At 48.6% G+C, this 20,439-nt stretch overlaps 1 long non-coding RNA gene across 1 annotated transcript in view; it reads left to right on the top strand.

Annotated features, from left to right (window-relative positions):
- The first annotated feature begins 18,225 nt into the window (after positions 1–18,225).
- The window catches only part of LOC308575385, a 47,059-nt gene continuing 44,845 nt past the window's right edge, over positions 18,226–20,439 (top strand). The window contains exon 1 of the long non-coding RNA XR_014002836.1: positions 18,226–18,304. This is a non-coding gene — a long non-coding RNA (uncharacterized lncRNA). The remainder of the gene's footprint in view (positions 18,305–20,439) is intronic.

Raw genomic sequence — 20,439 nt, 5'->3', positions numbered from 1 at the left:
GTGAGAGAGTTTTTCACCAGTGTAAGGAATGAGCTACCAAGTTTCAGCCCAAACTGCAGTAAAACTTCAGAGTTCAGTAATTTATGGGAAACCATTTCGCCTTGGTAACATCTGAACCGTTGTTGAAACCGGACAAGATTTCACCAACGGAGGGAGATGGCTGTTATTTGGCAAAAGCCAGCGTGAGACATGAAGTTTGCTGTTGGGGTTTTAAGGAACCACATGCTGGTTTGCGGAGGTGTCTCAGCCACCAAATCAGTGCCTAGACTCAAGTTCGGAGGACCGTGAAAACGCCAGAGATCAAGGATATGTGGCGGAGGTGCAAGTATTGTTGGACTCAAGGACGGTGCAAGCCTTAGTCCCACAACATCCAGAGGGCAACACATCCATGACAATCAGCAAGAAGGATGAAAAGACAAGTACTGTGTAAGTTTCCAAGGCTTTTCTTTGTGTACTTCCTCCCAGAAGCCCCTCTAGGGCAAGAAGATTAGAAAAGTGCTGCGTGTTCAAGCGACACATCACCCTGGATTGGGGTCCGCAGTGTAACTTGCAAGGAATTCTGTTCCTCATGACCCTGGCCTTACAATATCCCCACAACAGCCAAGCCACAAAGTCCAACAGCAACGGGCCACGATCCTCTGGGACGTGACGAGGAACCCTCCAGCGAACACCTCTTGGGAAGCATGGCAGCTTTGCCCCTGCCTAAAAATATTCCTGCTGTTAATGTACAAGAAGGATGGAGGGGAAGTTTGGCTTGGCTGCTGTTTACATGTGATGGTGATCGTGTTGATTATTTATCTGGGTGTGAATCTTGTGAATCTTTGTGAGTCACTTACATCTTCCTAAAGCAAGACATGAAAGAAGCACAAACAAATCAACCACAGCTATCCTTAAAAAAATCACACTTCTCTGAATTTTGCAGCGCTGTTCTCCAACCCCCCAAAATCTGCACAAATATACGTATGTACAATGGAGAAGAAAGCATGAACAAAAACGTGTGTGTGCATGCAAAATCAGCATACCAAAATTGGGGGAATCACTTGCTAAAAGGTATATCTTTTTTAAAAAATGTGCACTAAAGCAACAAGGGAATTCTTATTGAGATACCTTTTTAAAAACAAACAAACACGCAGTTGTGATTAAATGCGGCAAACTGAATTTAAGATTATAAAGGTGATAGTACAGTGGTATGTCGGGTTACATACGCTTCAGGTTACACACTCCGCTAACCCAGAAATAGTGCTTCAGGTTAAGAACTCTGCTTCAGGATGAGAACAGAAATCGTGCTCCGGCGGCACAGCGGCAGCGGGAGGCCCTGTTAGCTAAAGTGGTGCTTCAGGTTAAGAACAGTTTCAGGTTAAGAACGGACCTCCGGAATGAATTAAGTACTTAACCCGAGGTACCACTATGTACAAAATGGGAAGATTTGCCCATCCCTCAGACTGACCCTGCAATGCAGGACAACAGTGGTGTCCTGGGGTGGCATTCTCACCCCTTGCAAAAAGAAGGAGGAAACTCCAGATCTGGTTCAGGCGAGGCGCCAACGTCAGGAGGGACCGAGGGACCTCTGTGATCTTAGGAAGACATATCAGCCTGCCTTGCGGCTCCCCGTTGCCAAGGGGGTTCCTGAGCCCTGTCTGCCCAGCGGACTTTTCGCAGTGGGACGGAGCAAGCTTGCTTTTCCCTGCTCCACAGGCTGGAACCCAAACCGATGGACTCAAGTCAGAAGAAAGGAGATTCAGATGAACCACCAGGAAGAACCTTCCCAGGGTTAAGCGCCGTTCAGCAGTGGAACGCTCTCCCTCGGGAAGTCGTGGGCTCTCCTTCCACGGAGGGTTGGTGGCCACCTCTCTTGGATGCTCTAGCTGAGATGCCTGCATTGCAGGGGGTTGGAATAGATGACCACCAGAGGTCCCTTGCAACTCTATGATTCTGTGAGACAGAAGTGCCCTATGGGGGATACAGGTGTGGGAAGGGGCCGCATCCTGCACACTTGGTCCCCTTCTCACTTACCGTTTGCTTCCTCCGCCTCTGTGGTGTCCTGAGAGCTCTGGCCGGCCAGAAACCTCTGCATGTGAGGGTTTGGGGACAACCCACCTCCGTATATAAAGGAAAGGGAAAGGGGTTAATTTTTAAATCTTCTTACCCCTCTCCCTGCGAGGAGGAGGAGGAGGAGGAAGGACCGTATTCAGTTGGAGCGCAAGGACAGAGATTTGCCTTCCTTCTGGGGGAATCGCTTTTGGGAGTGCAGGCTTTGAGTGGGGGGGGGCAATCAATTAACTTGGCTTTTAAAGACCTAACAAATGTGGCCAAGGGCCAAGGTCACAGTTAGGCCCTAAATGGATTTTCTTGTCTTATTTAAAAAAACAGAACAACCCTGGGATTCATCTGCAGTTGACAAGGAGGGGTGGGGAATTAAAATTCTGGCTTGCTCAAGGCAGAATCTGCTATTCTGCATCCTCTCCAGCAAAGAAAGCGGTTTGTGGAAGCGCTGGGGGGGCGGGGGGGGCAATGGGGCCCGACTGAGCTGTGGTGTCAGTGCCACAGGAGTCAACAACACCCTAAACCGGGATCTGCTCTCAAGATCTGAAGGCCATCCTTAGGAAACGGTCCCCGCTCTTAATTCTTTGCCACCAGCAACCAGGACATTTCTGCGCTTCCCACACACAGTGCAGAATGAACAGGCAGGGCTGGCAACGGTGCTGGAAGCTCCCGAACCATGGTTAACATTTGATTGATTGATTGATTGATTGATTGATTGATTGGTTTATTATTCCGCCATTCACCCGAAAATCACGGGAGGGTGTGTGTTTCACAACAACAACAAAAAAGCAAAATGAGAACACAAAATGCATAACAACAAGAACAATCATAATAAAAACAAACCAAGACCCCACCTCCCACATTTGACACATGTGAGAGAGAGGGGGGGGAATATCCATCTCTGCCATGTGCTACGGTCCTTACAGAACTGTGTTTTTGCAAACGCGGAACGGGCAATGGTCAGAATATTTATACGCTTCTTTTAGAAGTCCTTAAGTGGGAACGCTACCTGCATGGGTCAGAGGCAGTAAACCCTTCTGAATAATACCAGTTGCTAGAAGCCACAGGAGGGGAAAGGGCTGCTCCTGCACTCAGCTTTCCTGTTGCAATAATAAAATTTAAGGTTATATATATATATATATATATATATATATATATATATATATATTATAAAAAAATTCCTTCCAGTAGCACCTTAAAGACCAACTAAGTTAGTTCTTGGTATGAGCTTTCGTGTGCATGCACACTTCTTCAGATTATATATATATAATAAATGTTCATAGATGTACCAACCAAGCACGTACATAGATCAGCACAGGAAGACCGCCCTGAAACCATTTTTGATTCCCAAACTGACCAAATATTTCTCTGCAAGGAGGGAGGAGGCAGAAAAAACCTTCCTTGTTACAGGAATTTAGAAATCACCATTTCAAAGGAATGAGCAGACTACCAGGAAAGGCAATAAGATAAGGCATTATCAGATAACCTGGCAGACAGGAAAAACAACAACATTCAAATTTCTGTTGTAGATCGTCTTTTCTGTGATGTAGGTATGATGTTTGTGGGGGGTGGTCTTGGGTTACACCCCTTCTGTGATGTATGTATGATGTATGGAGGGGTGGTCTGGAGCTCCAGGGCCGGGAATTTAAAATGTCTATATAAGGGCTTGCACACCTTTGTTTGGGGTCCTCTTCCTTTCCTGCGTGTGAGGGGAGCACCCTGTTGCAACAGATCAATAAAGATCAGGCTTACTAGCTGCTTTGCTTCTCAATATTCTCTGCTTGGCCTCTGTCATTTTCTCCTATCGATAAGGACTCTGTACGGGCTCTTGTGTCCCCCATAAGGGAAAGGGGCAATTTTTGTTTACAACATTGTTTGCATGTTTCCCAAAAGTTGGCCACCATGAGAACGCAATGCTGGATTAGATCAGCTCAGGCTCTTCTTATGTTCTTATTTCAGTATTTCTAGGGGTCCCCCTTATTTTTGGACTCGCCCACCCACCCTGAAGCCTTCCCACCCCCACAGGGAATTCTGATCTGGCCGGTGAGAGGGTGGAGCGCCTTTTGCAAGCATAAACTGCGCTCTCACTGCCCACTTTATCTCTGCCAAATCCAATCTCTCCCCCCCCCCAAGCCCTTTGCAATCTTCTTAGCTTTTCCACCGGCGCCACCTCCCCCCCCCCCCAGCTGGGCTTGGCCATTTCAACTGCATGCCACCCCCCCCAAAAAAAACCCTTTAGCATCCACTGGGCAAAGAGGTCAAGGGCCTGTTTGTTTAAAACCCCTAATGCTATTAGCACAAGCGGATTACGAGACATCAGAACAGTCCACAGGCCCCCTCCCACTCCTGGAGAGGAGGAGGAGGAGATGGGGGGCAGGAAGAAAGACAAGGCCCTTATCCTGCAGGGGATGAAATCGGAAAGTTGAAACCGGAACATGTTAGGGACTCCTTCAGAGGCATGGCAAAGCCCCTAGCTGGCAATCTGAACACACAAAGAAATGTTTGTGTACGTGTGTATGAGAGAGAGCTGTAGTGGTAAGAGCAGGGGTAGTCCCGCTTGGACTACTGCAATGCGCTCTACGTGGGGCTACCTTGGAAGGTGACCCGGAAGCTAGAACTAATCCAGAATGCGGCAGCCAGACTAGTGACTGGGAGTGGCTGCCGAGACCACATAACACCGGTCTTGAAAGACCTACATTGGCTCCCAGGACGTTTCCGGGCACAATTCAAAGTGTTGCTGCTTACCTTGAAAGCCCTAAACGGCCTCGGTCCAGTATACCCGAAGGAGCGTCTCCACCCCCGTCAAGTTCAATTCAAATTTATGTGTGTTTGCTTGGTTTTGGGTTTGGGTTTTTTTGTCCTCGTAAAAATACTGTAAGACTTTTAGTGTGAGTAGGTACATTATGTATGCGGTGCTCACCCTCCAACATTTCTCCAATGAAAATAGGGAGGTCCCATTCCATAATGATAATTTTACTATTTATACCTGCCACCATCTTACTGAGTTACCCCAGCTGCTTTGGGCAGCCTCCAACATATAAAATAAAGCATCAAACATTAAAAGAACTTCCCTATACAGGATTACCTTCAGACGGCTCAAGGGTCAGATAACTCCACACCATCTAAAATTTCTCCAATGAAAATAGAGACATCCTAAGGAAAAGTGGGGACGCGGGTGGTGCTGTGTGTTAAACCACAGAGCCTAGGACTTGCCGATCAGTAGGTCGGCGGTTCGAATCCCCGCGACGGAGTGATCTCCCGTTGCTCGGTCCCTGCTCCTGCCAACCTAGCAGTTCGAAAGCACGTCAAAGTAGATAAATAGGTACCGCTCTGGTGGGAAGGTAAACGGCGTTTCCGTGCGCTGCTCTGGTTCGCCAGAAGCGACTTAGTCCTGCTGGCCACATGACCCGGAAGCTGTACGCCGGCTCCCTCGGCCAATAAAGCGAGATGAGCGCCGCAACGCCAGAGTCGGCCACGACTGGACCTAATGGTCAGGGATCCCTTTACCCTTTACCTTTACCTTTAAGGAAAAGTGGGTAACAACCTGGCACATCTGGGATCGGGAATGATCCTGCAAGGAAGCCACACAACAGCCTCAGGACTATCTCCCATCGCATGGGAAACAGAACGTGCAGATTTTGCCGCTCTGGAGTCCAAACCAAGCTCACAAGAACACGTTTGTTGCAGGGCAGAGATTAATAACGTTGGGGTGGAGAAAAAGAGAGTCCCCTTGGCGCGATTTTCTGTATTTTTCTGTCTCTCCCCGCAACCCTGCAAACTCCTCTTATTCTCTCCAAAGAACCCTTCATTTCCCTTATTTGAGTCTCTGGGGAATGTGGTATTTAAAAGGCTCCTGGCATAGGAAACCCTAAACGACTGGTTGTGTGTGAAAGAGGGGGGGGGGAGAGAAGGTTACACTGGAAGGTCAAAACGCACAGGGATCAAAATGGCCCATTTAGGGGCAAGATATCACTGTCCGCCATCCTAATAACCATCCTAGTAGGGCAGTAATCGTTCCTTTTTGACACCCCCCCTCCATGATGGAACCCGTGGCGACCCGCCCCCCATCCCCCCTTCCTACGCCCCTGACCCCAAATCAAACTTGGGCCCAGTAAGATTTTCAGGGGGGCAGTTTAATTGCCCAGCAATGCTCCTGCGGCCCCAACCTGCCTCACAGAATAATCACACATCATGTAATGTTGTTTTCATTTGCATAATGAACGCAGATGTTCTTGGGCTTCCTAAGCACAGAATTTTGCGCTGCCTACTGGGGGCGGGGACGCAATGTCTTTATGTTGTTGCTTGTTCAGCGCAAAGCAGAAACCAGCCCAATAATTCTTCCTGCCCCTGAGTTCTGCAACCCAGAATGGCTGCGGCTGTTTCAGGAGCAAGACCAGAGTTTTTTTCATGGCAGAAACTAGGCACAAAGCAAGAGGCAACCAGAATCGGGTCCTCTTCGCACCGGTTCTTTGCAAAGGGGTGCAGACGGGTCATTTCAGACCTTGGACTTAATCATAGTCTTACGTGGAAGTTGAGATGGAGGAGAAATTTGGTTCAGTTCCCATTTACAGGCAAAGCAACACCAATCCACACTTCCGAAAGATCCATTCTTCAGCAAAGTAATGTGTGCAGAAAATGCATATATTGGTTTTGGGGGGAAATAAATAAATGTATCTCTCTTAGTGAAAAGCATTTGCAATATTCATGTATATATTAGGAGAACTTAATGATTTTACATGAGTACTTAAAACACACTCCTTCCCAAACAGATGTGGAAATGTGGAGAGCTAAGACTGGAAACAGAGAGAAACCAGGAACCACCAGCAATTTTAGAGTGGCCCATGGGGGAAAACATTAGGGGACCACTGCCCAGGTTGCACCCAACAAACTTCTACTCAGAGTAGACCCATTTAAATCAATGACCGTAAAGTTAGCCATGTCTGTTAACTTCAGCGAGTTTGCAAAGACCAGCAACTGGATGTACAATCTGCCCCCCTACATGTGCCCGGCTCACCCCAGCCTGGAATGTTTCCGGGAAGGAAGAAGATCTTAAGATAATGTCCCTGTCAGAGGCATTGAAGGCTGCTGCTGGTTTTGAAAAAGACCACCGTGGGAAAACGAGGCTTGAAGGCTGCACCGCCTTCCTTCTGCTGGTATCGGAACAGAAACGGCTGCCTGCCTGAGCTCACCCAGCTGAGCGGCCGCATCTGTCTTTGCTCTCTGGCACACCTTTTGAAAGGCAAGCACATCGCCATGCTGAGCACTTTTTGGTCACAAGAAGAGATGTCCCTTTCCACACCACTCTGGTGTTTGCTCAGAGCCCCATCAGCCCTAATATCCTGGCAACATCCAGGATGAGAGGGATCTATCCTGGAAAAAGTATTTTTCGCTCCATAAGACGCACCAGACCATAAGACGCAGCTAGTTTTTGGAGGAGGAAAACAAGAAAAAAAATATTCTGAATCTCAGAAGCCAGAACAACAAGAGGGATCGCTGCGCAGTGAGAGCAGCAATCCATCTTGCTGTTCTGGCTTCTGGGATAGCTGCGCAGCCTGCATTCGCTCCATAAGACGCACACACATTCCCCATTACTTTTTAGGAGGGAAAAGGTGAGTCTTATAGAGCAAAAAATACGGTAAATAGCACAGCTGCTGCTGCGGCAGCAAAATCAGGACCTGCGTTCTGGAGGCACATAAAAGATGTCTTTGGGATGCCCAGACGAAGAACAAGGCAAAGGGGCCGTAGCTCAGAGGCTGAACACTTGTTTGGCATGCAGAAGGTAGCAGGACTCTCGCCGGCAGCATCTTCAGGCAGGGCTGGGAAAAGACCCCCGGCCAAAATCCTGGGGAGCTGTAGGGGGCCAGTGGTGTGGCTATTAAGGCCATCAGGACTGGACCCTTAAAGGGGCAGAGCCATGGCCCAGCAGCAGGACAGCTGCTTTGCATGCAGAAGGCTCCAGATTCAATTCCCAAAGGCAGCATCTCCAGGCAGAGCTGGGAGAGACCCCTGCCGGAAAACCCCGGGCAGCCACTGCTGCCAGTCAGTGCAAACTATACGGAGTTAGATGGACCAGTAGCTCAGTAAGGCAGCTTCCTATGTTATCTGAATTCTTTTGGCTTGGAGCTGACTTTCACAGGGCACAAAAGGACATGGGCACAAAGTGGGCTGAAAGAGGTGTGGAGACCCTCGTAGGCCCACGCCGAAGGGAGGAAGTCCCTGTGGGGCTTGGTTCTAAGCCAACGGGCCATGGGTAGTCCTGCCAAGCTCAGCCGCTGTTTGGTCTCTTACCTTTCTCTGCCACCTGCACCGTCCCCCGTCCTCCTCTCTTCCCCTCTTCCTCTCCATCTGTCAGGCGGGGACTGTGCTTTCCATCACACGCCGCTGTGTTGGGGTTACTTAAAATGAAAACCCAGTACTCTGAGTTCCCAGGAGAGCCGATGTGGTTATAAAGACAATCAGGTTAACTCTTGCCGGTGCCTGACGACCCTCCTCTCTGTCCTTTCTCAGAGGGGGAAAGAGAGCGAGACGGAGGAAACAGCCCTATAACGGACAAGTTGAAGGTCCGTGCTTCTATCTTCGCTCACCCCTCAGGCATCAGCACCCCCAAGACAGAAATAAGAGCCGTGGGGCTTTCTGTCTCTTCAGAAACAGGGGGGCAGGGAGCCCTACTTGTGGTTGGGGGGCGTTTCAAGAGTGCCACATTCAGAGGGTAGGCGATGTATAGGAGGGGACTGTCAGTGGCAGCAGGAGGTGGGCAGCCAAGAATCACAGGCTTGTAGGGTTGGAAGAGAGCATGAGATTCATCTAGTCCAGCCCCTCCAATGCAGAAGTATTTGGCGCATTGCGGGTCTCGAACCCACAACCCAGAGATTGAGTCTCAGTCTCTACCAGCTGAGCTAGAAACCAAGTGCTGCTCTGGTGCTCAAATCCGGCTTGCTTATTTCCCCACAAGCAAATGTTCAGCCACTTTGAGGACAGGATGCGGGACCAGATGGGGCAATAATTTGATCCACCAGGCTCTCTTTGTAGAGAGTTTTTAAGCGTTGTGTAGAAGAGGGAAAAGCAACGACAAACCTAGACTGCATCTTAAAAAGCAGAGACATCACCTTGCCAACAAAGGTCCGTATAGTTAAAGCTATGGTTTTTGCAGTAGTGATGTATGGAAGTGAGAGCTGGACCATAAAGAAGGCTGATTGCCGAAGAATTGACGCTTTTGAATTCTGGTGCTGGAGGAGACTCTTGAGAGTCCCATGACTGCAAGAAGATCAAACCTCTCCATTCGGAAGGATTAATATAAGAGTCCCTTTCCTGGTCAGCAGCTCTGAGGGGCTATGTTGGCATTTTTATTATCTATTTCATAAAATTTATACACCTCTGGATTATAAAGAAGTATCGTGATCAGAGTTTTAGGAAAAGTGCTCCCAAGACTTGGGAACTTTATATATAGCAACGGAGGAGGATTTAAGAAGAGAAAGCAAATTCCAGGTTTCCAAAAGGAGTTGGTTGAGAAGGGTCTCAGGCAGATAAACATTGCCTGCAGTCCTGTGTAGGATAACCCAACTTTTGTAGGTGCAAAAGCCAAGTTACAGGGAGCCAGGCAGAGGGCCTTCTCGGTGGTGGCGCCCACCCTGTGGAACACCCTCCCAGCAGATGTCAAAGAGAACAACAACTAACAGACTTTTAGAAGACATCTGAAAGCAGCCCTGTTTAGGGAAGCTTTTAATGTTTAATAGACTACAGTGGTACCTTGGGTTAAGTACTTAATTCGTTCTGGAGGTCCGTACTTAACCTGAAACTGTTCTTAACCTGAAGCACCACTTTAGCTAAAGGGGCCTCCTGCTGCCGCCGCGCCGCTGGAGCACAATTTCTGTTCTCATCCTGAAGCAAAGTTCTTAACCCGAGGTACTATTTCTGGATTAGCGGAGTCTGTAACCTGAAGCGTCTGTAACCTGAAGCTTATGTAACCTGAGATACCACTGTATTGTAATATAATTTTAATATTCTGGTGGAAGCCGCCCAGAGTGGCTGGGGAAACCCAGCCAATGGGCGGGGCATAAATAAATTATTATTATTATTATTATTATTATTATTAACTTGCAGACGTAATCTCAGAGCCTCTGTCTGTACTTTTTGAGCATCTTTGAGACTGTCCTCCCTTGCAGGTGTTTAAACAGAAGCAGAATGGCCACCTGTCACGGATCCCTGAACTGTGATTCCTGAATTTCAGAGAATTGGACTATAATTGGACCCTTGTGGTCCTTTCCAACTCTACAGTTCTATGACCTGGGAAGATGGTGGACTCACCTTCACTGGATGTCTTTAAACAGAGTTTGGGTGGCCACCTGTCAGGGATGTTTTAGCTGTGATTCCAGCATTTCAGGGGGCTGGGCCAGATGGCCTTTGGGGGTCCCTCCCCATTCTACAATTCTACGAGAGAGAGAGAGAGAGAGAGAGAGAGAGAGAGAGAGAGAGAGAGACTAAAGCAGTCTCTCTCCTTCGCTCCCCATTTCTCAGCCATTTCTTGGCTCTGGAGAAGTTCCCATCCCCAGGGACTTTGCCACCTGTCTCTGCTCTTGGGATCGATATGTCATTTCTCGTTCCTTAATTTCCCCGCCGGTTGCCGAGCGAGATCCTGAATTAAAACAATAATAAGATACGGGTTAGGGAGGGAAAGAGAGCAAACAAATGCGGATGGGAGGGTGGGGTGTTTTGCAACGGGAAAAGTTGCGTTGATGGACAACTATTAAGAAAACGGCCTGCTCTGTTTGACAGCTTTGAATACCCTCCTTGCAAAGGAGGCAGATGTGGTAGAGGAGGAGGAGGATCAAGGGAGCTGGCTCACCTCCAGTTGCTAGGCAGGGCTGAGACTCACACATCTGCAATCCTGGACAGCTGCTGCCAATCAGTGTAGGCACTGCTGAGCTAAAGGGACCCAGTGGTCAGACTCAGTATCAGTACAAAGTAGCTTCCTTCTTCATCCTTCACTGGGGTCCTGGGGTTGAGGAAGGGTGAGTCTGGAATAACCTTGTGAAGTGAAAGGGTAAGAAAAAGGGATTTATATCTAGATGCTAGGATAGAGATGATCAGGAAAACAGGAAAATGTGAAAACACAATGAGAGATAAAGGAGGTGCTGTGGGATTGGTGGAAGTCAATGTTTGTTTGTTTGTTTTTAAAATAATTTTTACTGATTTTAACATACAAATTATAAAATGTATCACAAAACTTATCACTTATACAATCTTTTTAGACTTCCATCAGCACCTCTGATGATCCACCGTTTTAACCACTTCTTCTGCATTTTTTAACTTTATATTGCCTTTACATCTCTTAACAAATCATCCTCCCCATTCTCCATTTTTGCAATACTTCCAATAATACTCCTCACAAAACTTCTTGCAAACCTACAAATGTTTGTTTTTATTTTTAGTGTTTATATTATTAACTTGTAAGATATGGATTTGTTTTCTTTGTGTGCTGGTTTTTGTGTTTTGTGTATTGTTATTTTTCGTGTTGTTGTGTGGAAAATACTAATAAAATGTATTATTAAAAAAAAATTAAAAACGAGAGAGAGAGAAAGGGTGAGGTCTTTTGAGGGAGGAGGTGTAAGAGGTGCTTTGAGTAGCTCAGGGTCGGATCAAAGCTCACACCCTCTGTGGCCAGAAGGATTTAACTGGCTTTTTCCTCCCAGAATCCTTCACAGAATCCTAGAATTGTAGACTTGGAGGGGACCCTGAGGGTCATCTAGTCCAGCCCCCCTGCATTGAAGGAATCCCAACTCAAGAATCCCTGGCAGGTGGTCACCCAACCTCTGCTTAACCCATCCCCGCTTGTAATTCCTTGCCCTTCGACTTGGGTCCCAGGCTCTGGAGCAGGAGAGAACAAGCCTGCTCCACATTCCATGTGTGTGTGCTTAAAAACTCCACTTGCAGTGAGGGCCAACTGTGTTATGTGGCTTCTGTTTCAGTGTATCTGAAGAAGTGTGCATGCACACGAAAGCTCATACTGATAACCAACTTAGTTGGTCTCTAAGGTGCTACTCGCCTGCTTCTTAGGAGAAAAGCAATGACAAACCTAGACAGCATCTTAAAAAGCAGAGACATCACCTTGCCAACAAAGGTCTGTATAGTAAAAGCCATGGTTTTCCCAGGAGTGATGTATGGAAGTGAGAGCTGGACCACAAAGAAGGCTGATTGCCGAAGAATTGATGCTTTTGAATTCTGGTGCTGGAGGAGACTCTTGAGAGTCCCATGGACTGCAAGAAGATCCAACCTCTCCATTCTGAAGGAAATCAGCCCTGAGTGCTCACTGGAAGGACAGATCCTGAAGCTGAGGCTCCAAGACTTTGGCCACCTCAGGAGAAGAGAAGACTCCCTGGAAAAGACCCTGATGTTGGGAAAGATGGAGGGCCCAAGGAGAAGGGGACGACAGAGGACGAGATGGTGGGACAGTGTTCTCGAAGCTGCCAGCATGAGGGAGGCAGTGGAAGACAGGAGGGCCTGGCCTGCTCTGGTCCAGGGGGTCACGAAGAGGCAGACACGACTAAACGACTAAACAACAACAACAAAGGTGCTACTGGAAGGAATTTTTTTTTTGTGTGTGTGTTATGTGACAGTTTGCTAAGCGGTGGAGCAAAGTCCGGTGATATTAATTATCATCACCATCGTGCAGAGAGAATCCCAGTGCCAAATGCACCCCACCCTGGTGCGAAGGTGTGGGTTGGGGGGGGGCCTGCCTGCACCCCCTCGGCCTCCACAGATGTGCAGCCAGTGGTGTGGGGCAGGGATCTGTGTGGGGGGGGGGACACGCATCAAAATGTGAGTGAAATGGGTTTATTACTGGGAGTTTGTCTGGCAGGATTGGTATCGACCGGCTCCTGTCACCTTCCATTGCCACTAATGGGACCTGAAGGGGGGTTCTGTAACCAGAGCGAGGGCTCCTCCTTGCCCCCACACTTCAGCTCTTCCTTCCAACCCTCCTTGGGGGGGTTCTTTTCCTTGCATTCCCCCCCCCACACATTCTCAGGGACTGGTGTTTTGTTTTTTGGGGGGAGCAGAGAGGCCCTTTTCACCCAGCTGCACCCTGAGAGCTCTGCCCTAAACCAGGTTTGCAGCCTTTGTCAAACGGGGCCTGAAATTGGAGAGGCGGAACGGATGTTATGTGGGTCGGGCCCACTTTCGTTGCTCTGGTGCAGGGGTCAGCAACCTTTTTCAGCAGGGGGCCGGTCCACCGTCCCTCAGACCATGTGGGGGGCCGGACTATATTTTGGAAGAGAAAAAAAAGAACAAATTCCTATGCCCCACAAATAACCCAGAGATGCATTTTAAATAAAAACACACATTCTACTCATGTAAAAACACACTGATTCCCAGACCGTCCACAGGCTGGATTGAGAAGGAGATTGGCCCAGATCCAGCCCTGGGCCTTAGGTTGCCTCCCCCTGCTCTGGTGTAAAAACAGAATGCGGGGGGAGGTCTGCTGGGGAAGATCTCAGAAGGCGGCTGTTAATTTTTGCAGTGTATGCTCTTTCGGGCAGGGAGCTATACCCCTACAAAAACACCACATGCCTTGCCAGTACTGTAGGTCAGTAAGCGACCTTGGTGGGTGTGCAGGAGAGAGACTTGCTCCCAAAATGCAAACTCCACCCCCCCACACATGAAATAATTCTTTAGTTTTGAGCAACAGTGGACTCATATATATGGCTTTAGGGCTAATAGCTTCCATGCATCTTGCGGGGTCTTCTCTGCCTGGGAGCCCACACCCTGCTCAAACGTCTTTTGGAACTCCGTGTCAAAAGTGTTTCTTTCTTTGTTATGTTTGTTAATTGCATTTAGATTCCACTTTTTTATTATTATTATTCCAAGGAGCTCAAAGTGGTGCACATGGTTAGGCTGAGAAAGGCAGTGAATGCCCCACAAGGCTGTCCAGTGATCTTCATGGCTGAGTGGTAGGATTTGAATCCTGGTCTCCCAGGTCTTGAAGGTAAAGGTAAAGGGACCCCTGACCGTTAGGTCCAGTCATGGCCGACTCTGGGGTTGCGGCGCTCATCTCGCTTTATTGGCCGAGGGAGCCGGCGTACAGCTTCCAGGTCATGTGGCCAGCAGGACTAAGCCGCTTCTGGCGAAACCAGAGCAGCACATGGAAACGCCGTTTACCTTCCCGCTGGAGTGGTACCTATTTATCTACTTGCACTTTGACGTGCTTTCGAACTGCTAGGTTGGCAGAAGCAGGGACCCCGTCACGGGGATTCGAACCGCCGACCTTCTGATTGGCAAGTCCTAGGCTCTGTGGTTTAACCCACAGCGCCACCCGCATCCCAACTCCCAGGTCTTAGTCTGACACTAGAACCACTACACCACACTGGTGTGTGCCTTTCTTGGAGATGGTGGAGGGAGGGTTGGCTTCACAGGACAGGTTGCACACTTCTATTAAATTGTTGTTGTTGCACACTTCTATTAATTTGTTGTTGTGTTGCACACTTCTATTAAGTTGTTGTTGTTGTGTTGCACACTTCTATTAAGTTGTTGTTGTTGTGTTGCACACTTCTATTAAGTTGTGGTGCTGTTGCTGCTGCTGTTGTCATTATTATTTAATAAATGTGCCAGCTGCCCGTTACCCAAAACGGTATCCAAGTGACTCGCAACATGCTTAAAAGGATTTTTGAAACGCTTTATCAGATGAACACCTTCACACAAAAGCGCAGGCAGTTAGTAAAGAATAACAAAGCAACCCCTCTTTCCAAAACAAATCACACAGAAAAAGTGCTGGCAGAGCATGGACAGGAGAAGACGCCCTTCCTTCACATCCTGGGCTCCCAGGACATCTGCTTGGGAGGAGAGAGGAATGTGGGGAAGCGCATCTCCCCACCCACCACAAGACTCCTGGAAGGTATAATTTGTTAGGAGCCAATTGCGGTGTCATGGTTAGAGGGTCCGACCGAGACCTGGGAGACACGGGTTCAAATCCCGCTTTCAGCCACATGAAGCTTGCTGGGTCAGTGACTGCATCTTGGCCTATCCTACCTCACAGGGTTGTTGGGCGGATTAAATGGGGAGAAGGAGACCTGCGTGACCCACCTTGGACTCTTTGGAAAGGAAGGTGGGATAATAGGCTTGATAGGTGAAGAAATAGGAAAAGTTGACCAGAGATTATTCATGTATGCCACGACGGCTGCTAGAATTTTGGTGGCCCCAAAATGGAAGACACAGGAATTACCAACATCGGAGGAATGGCAGGCAAAAATGGTAGAATATGCGGAATTAGCAAAACAGGATTTGTAACCAAGAGGAAACAAAGTTCAGAAGAGAGTGGAGAAAATTTGTGGAATATATAAGTAATAATTGCAGACGTTTAAAGACTGTAGCAGGATTAAAATAAATCTTATGATGTGGATAGGATGTTATTAAGAAAAAGCGGAAAGAAAAGTGGAAAATGAAAACCTGTTGAAGGGAGGGAGGGAAGTCGGCAGAGCGATGAAAAAATAAGATTATGGAACCTTACTGTATTTGTTTTGTTTGTTGGACTTATGTTGAAGAAAACTCAATAAAAATGCATTTTTAAAAAAAGGAAAGAAAGGTGGGATAGGTAAAGGTAAAGGTACCCCTGCCCGTACGGGCCAGTCATGTCCGACTCTAGGGTTGTGCGCCCATCTCACTTAAGACGCCGGGGGCCAGCGCTGTCCACAGACACTTCCAGGTCACGTGGCCAGCGTGACGAAGCTGCTCTGGCGAGTCGGCACCAGCGCAGCGCATGGAAACGCCATTACCTTCCCGCTGGAGCGGTACCTATTTATCTACTTGCACTTTGACGTGCTTTCTAACTGCTAGGTGGGCAGGAGCTGGGACCGAACGATGGGAGCTCACCCTGTCGTGGGGATTCGAACCACCGACCTTGCGATTGGCAAGTCCTAGGCACTGAGGTTTTACCCACAGCGCCACCCGCGTCCCTAGAAAGGTGGGATATGAATGCAATAAACAAATGAAGGGTGCTGGGAGTTGTAGCCCTGTGAGGGAGCAAACTACAGTTCCCATTATTATTTGCCGGGAGGGGGTGCTCTTTAAATGCCAGTTGCCGAAGCAGCCCTGGTATCCCAAGTTGCAAGTCTTCCCCTTTCTTAAATAACTCGATCTTCCGGTCGTTCTTCCGACTGAGCAGGAACAACTGGCTTGCTATGTTTCTTTTTCTTTTTTTGCAGAAGAGAACTGTGTATGTTATGAAGCTGAAGTGCTTTTTGAAAAACCAATTAGGCATTAGGGGAACCTCAAAGGAGGTGCTTTTAATTACCCCGTGTGAGACTCGAGTTATATAAAAGGCTTTTATTTCCAACGGGGAGTTTGTGGTTCCTCCTCCCTGCCCTTTTTTAATCTGCAGAGTAAGAGACGGCTTCAGATCTTGCGCCAACCTGCTCAGGACATCTTTAGGCAATAGAAGCTTTCAGAGAAGTGCAGCGGGGGGAGAAAGAGAGCCCTGAAATTTGCCCTGAATTTTTTAAAATTCACATAGAAGCAGGTTTCATATGCAACACTATAATAAAGAGTCAACCCATTTAAACTAATATACTGAAGCTAGGTCATGCCTGTTAATATCCATGGATTACTCCCCTAAATTTGGTTTTGAAAAACTTTAAAAAAGTATTAATTATAAGGAAAACCATGAAAGATAAAAAAATGACTACTGAAATAAATACAAAACAATTCATAGAGGATAAAGCAGAGATCATCAAGGATGGTTCCCAATAAATAAATATATGGTTGTATAGTCAACTGGAAGAACTGAACAGCCAGGTCAATATAATCTAACTTTTGGATCATTCCAAATTATCTGTTATTATTATTATTATTGCATTTATATACCACCTTTCCTCCAAGTAGCTAAAAGTGGTGTATGTGTGGTTCTCCTCACAACAACAACCACCGTTTGAGGTACCCTAGGTTGTGAGTGAGTGAGCTTCATGGCTGAGTGGCAATTTGAACCCTGGTATCCAAGGTCCAATACTTTTAACACTACCTACCACCAGACACTTCTTCGCAGATTCCAGACATGCCACCCTTAAGGCGAATAAACTGGGTATACTTGACACACACCTGAACACTGAAATGCTTTTGATTTGTTTGTGTTTGGTAATGTTTTATTATTCGATTTTATACTGTATATAAAACAGAGAGAACAATTATAACTGTGCACAAAAATTAAAAGACGGAAAGCAAAACTGTAAAACAGGCACGTCGAATGAGTAGTTGCACATGAGTTAAAACATCAAAACCCAAGTAAAGACTTATCAGTTCTCCCAGATCATCAAATATACTTCCAGATTTGCTAGGCTTGCGTTGAGGGTTCTCTTGAAAGCGACAGTTTGGCTGTATATGTCACAAAGGCATGCCAAATCACTTGCTTTTGATGTGTGTTGTGCGGTTATAGACGCAGCCGGCTGGGAAGTGGGCAGGGTGGTGTGTGTGTGTGTGTGTGTGTGTGTGTGTGTGTGTGTGTGTGTGTGTGTGTGTGTGACAGCCGTTCTGTGGGATTACTTACAAGCCCCCCCCCCCACCGATGCCCACCCTAAGTGCACCTGCAGCAGAACGGGGTGTTGGTGCTTCTGTTGAGATGGCATCAGAAAAGACTTCCTGGGGAGATGCAATGGAAAACCCGAAGCACAAAGCCTAATTAAAGAGCCGGCTAAAGTAACAACCAATTAAAAGTGGGTTGTTGTTGTTTTAAAGCCGACAGCCCTACAAATCCCGTATCCTGCTACACCCGTCCTCGCTGCCTAAACCCAGGACTGATGCCTCAGCAGCCTGCAACGTGGCCAGCAACAGATGGCGCATTTTGAGCACATTTTCCCTTCCAAAGAATCCTGGGAAATGTGGCTTCTCCTTCACAGAACTACAGTCCCCAGCACCCTTAGAAAACTACAGTTCCCACTTTCCATATGTGTGTGTGAGAGAGAGTAGTGGTGGTGCTTTTAATGGCTGTTGTGTTGTTGTTGTTGAGTCGTTTAGTCGTGTCCGCCTCTTTGTGACCCCCTGGACCAGAGCACGCCAGGCCCTCCTGTCTTCCACTGCCTCATGCTGGTAGCTTCGAGAACCCTGTCCCACCATCTCGTCCTCTGTCATCCCCTTCTCCTTGTGCCCTCCCATCTTTCCCAGCATCAGGGTCTTTTTCCAGGGAGTCTTCTCTTCTCATGAGGTGGCCAAAGTCTTGGAGCCTCAGCTTCAGGATCTGTCCTTCCAGTGAGCACTCAGGGCTGATTTCCTTCAGAATGGAGAGGTTGGATCTCTGCCTGCACCTAAATGCAACTCTTAGGGTTATAGGAGCGTAAGAAGCAGCTGCGTACTGAATCAGACCACTGGGGCCATGTCGCTGAGTACTGTCTACTCTAACCGGCAGGTGGCTGTCAAAGGTTTCAGGCAGCCCTGCCTGGAACTGCCATGAGCACGGATTGAACCTGACACTCTCCGAAGGCAAGGCACGCGATTTCCCACTGAACTGGGTCATGAGCCAAAGTGGTGAATCTCTAGGCTGCCAAGTAACGCTCAGAAGATCAAGAGGTCTAGCACCTTTCTGGCCCAGAAGAAGAGGAAGAAGAAGCTGGGGAACCACCCTCTTGTGGGGCCCCAGGGGTAGACAAGCCGGTTGCTTTGGCCATAGGCTGCCCCTCCCTGAAGATTTGGGTCAGAGGGAAGGTGTTCCCCAGGGTGAGCCAGGCATGATTCAGCAGAGGCAGGAGACATTTGTGGAAGTGGGTGGGGGCAGAGACAGGACGGCTGGCCAGCTGCCACCTTTCTGGACCCAGGAGCCCAGTGGGTAGGGATGCGTGCCAGCCAGGAGGAGCCCCAGCTCAGAGACGCTGAGCCACCAGCCCGAAAACCCATTACAAGCCCCTCTGGAAATAAATGCAGCTGGCTGCGACTGGCGCTGAGACTTCTGCGTCTCCTGGCAGACGCAGCACTCCGGCCAGCCTTGGGAGCGAGGGCAGCCCAGTCCGCTGGCACAGGCAAGCAGGCGCATCGGGGAGCAGCCCCCCACTGTTCCTCTGAGCCCCTCCCGCTGTTCCTTGGTGGTTCTCCCATGCCCTCTGCTGCTGGGGGGCAAGTGATGGAGTTTGGAGCCCGCGTGGTGTAGCGGTCAGAGTGCTGACCAAGGACACAAGTGGTGAGCCTCAGCCCACCAGGGGGATCCAGCAAGGCCCTTTTCCCCGGGGGGGGGGGGGAAAGCAGGATTTAAGTTCCTACAACCCTCTCTTCCATTTGTCAGCGGATGAGTATGGGTGAAATCCTGTTCAGTCCCGCACGGTTCCATGCAAATCCCTTCCTGATTCAGGAATCTCCTGCTAAACCCTTTCGTTCCAGCGGCGTCTGGAAAAGTGCTTTGAAGTACCAACTTGGGGACGTCAAAGCCCCTCACTCCCGATGTCATTGTGACATCTTGTGAATGACAGGTTGGTCCACAACGGAGGGATTCTCTTCTTGGGTTCAGGAGGCAAAATGCAACTTTGTACCAACTTTGGGACATCAAAGCCCCCGCACCCGATGTCGTCGTGACCTTTTGTGAATGACAGGTTGTTCCACAATCAAGGGATTCCGTTCTTGGGTTCAGGAGGCAAAATGCAATAGTTTTTTTTTGGGGGGGGGTTGACTGTGGAGATGGGGTGGCAAGGAAGAGACTGTGCTGATACGGCATTGGTCCACATTCCTGTATTAGAAGCCCATCAGTCTCCTTCTGAAAAGCCAGGCTCTTGTTCTGGAGCAGAGGGTCTGGTCTGGACGCTCTTGGGGGGTTTCCCTGCCACCCCTCCCTGATTCCGCCGCATCTCCCGGATGGAGCCAACGCTCTTTGAGCCTGTCCTCCTCTTTGCCCCACACTTTACTTTAAGGAGAAGGCGTTTAGCCACCCAGGGGGGTGGGTGCTGGTGGTTAGGGAAGAAGAGAAAAAGTAATGCAGTGTCCAAATGAGAACCTAGATAAAGCAATTACCTGATCGATACGAGCGAAATTGAGTAATCTAACAGATCAATAGTGCCATCCTCCTCTCCTCCTTTCTCCTCTCCACACCCTCCGCTGCCAGATGAGAGGGTTGCTCTTGCAAAGGGCTGCTTCAAAGAACATGACAGCTCTAGCAGGGTTTTTTTTTGGGGGGGGGGGGAGACGGGGATTGAGGAGCAAGCACGCGGGGGGGGGGGACGGGGACGTCCGCAGCAGATTCACCATGGAAGCGCCACAAAGCTTTACCTGCCTGAACTTCAGTCCACAAACCTTTCCTCCTCCCCAGAACATCTGGTTAACACACCCTTTGTTCTCCAGTTCCACACACCACCAAGTATGCGGACTGTAAGCTCCTCAGGGGCAGAGACTTCTTGCTTATGGCTCTGGAACGGCAGCACTATGTCAGTAAGAGTCTGTGGG

The sequence above is a fragment of the Podarcis bocagei genome (genome assembly GCF_964188305.1).
Source record: "Podarcis bocagei genome assembly, chromosome: 16".
NCBI classification, from domain to species: domain Eukaryota; kingdom Metazoa; phylum Chordata; class Lepidosauria; order Squamata; family Lacertidae; genus Podarcis; species Podarcis bocagei.
Note: the sequence above shows the minus strand (reverse complement) of the source record. Positions and strands in the feature narration are given on the sequence as shown.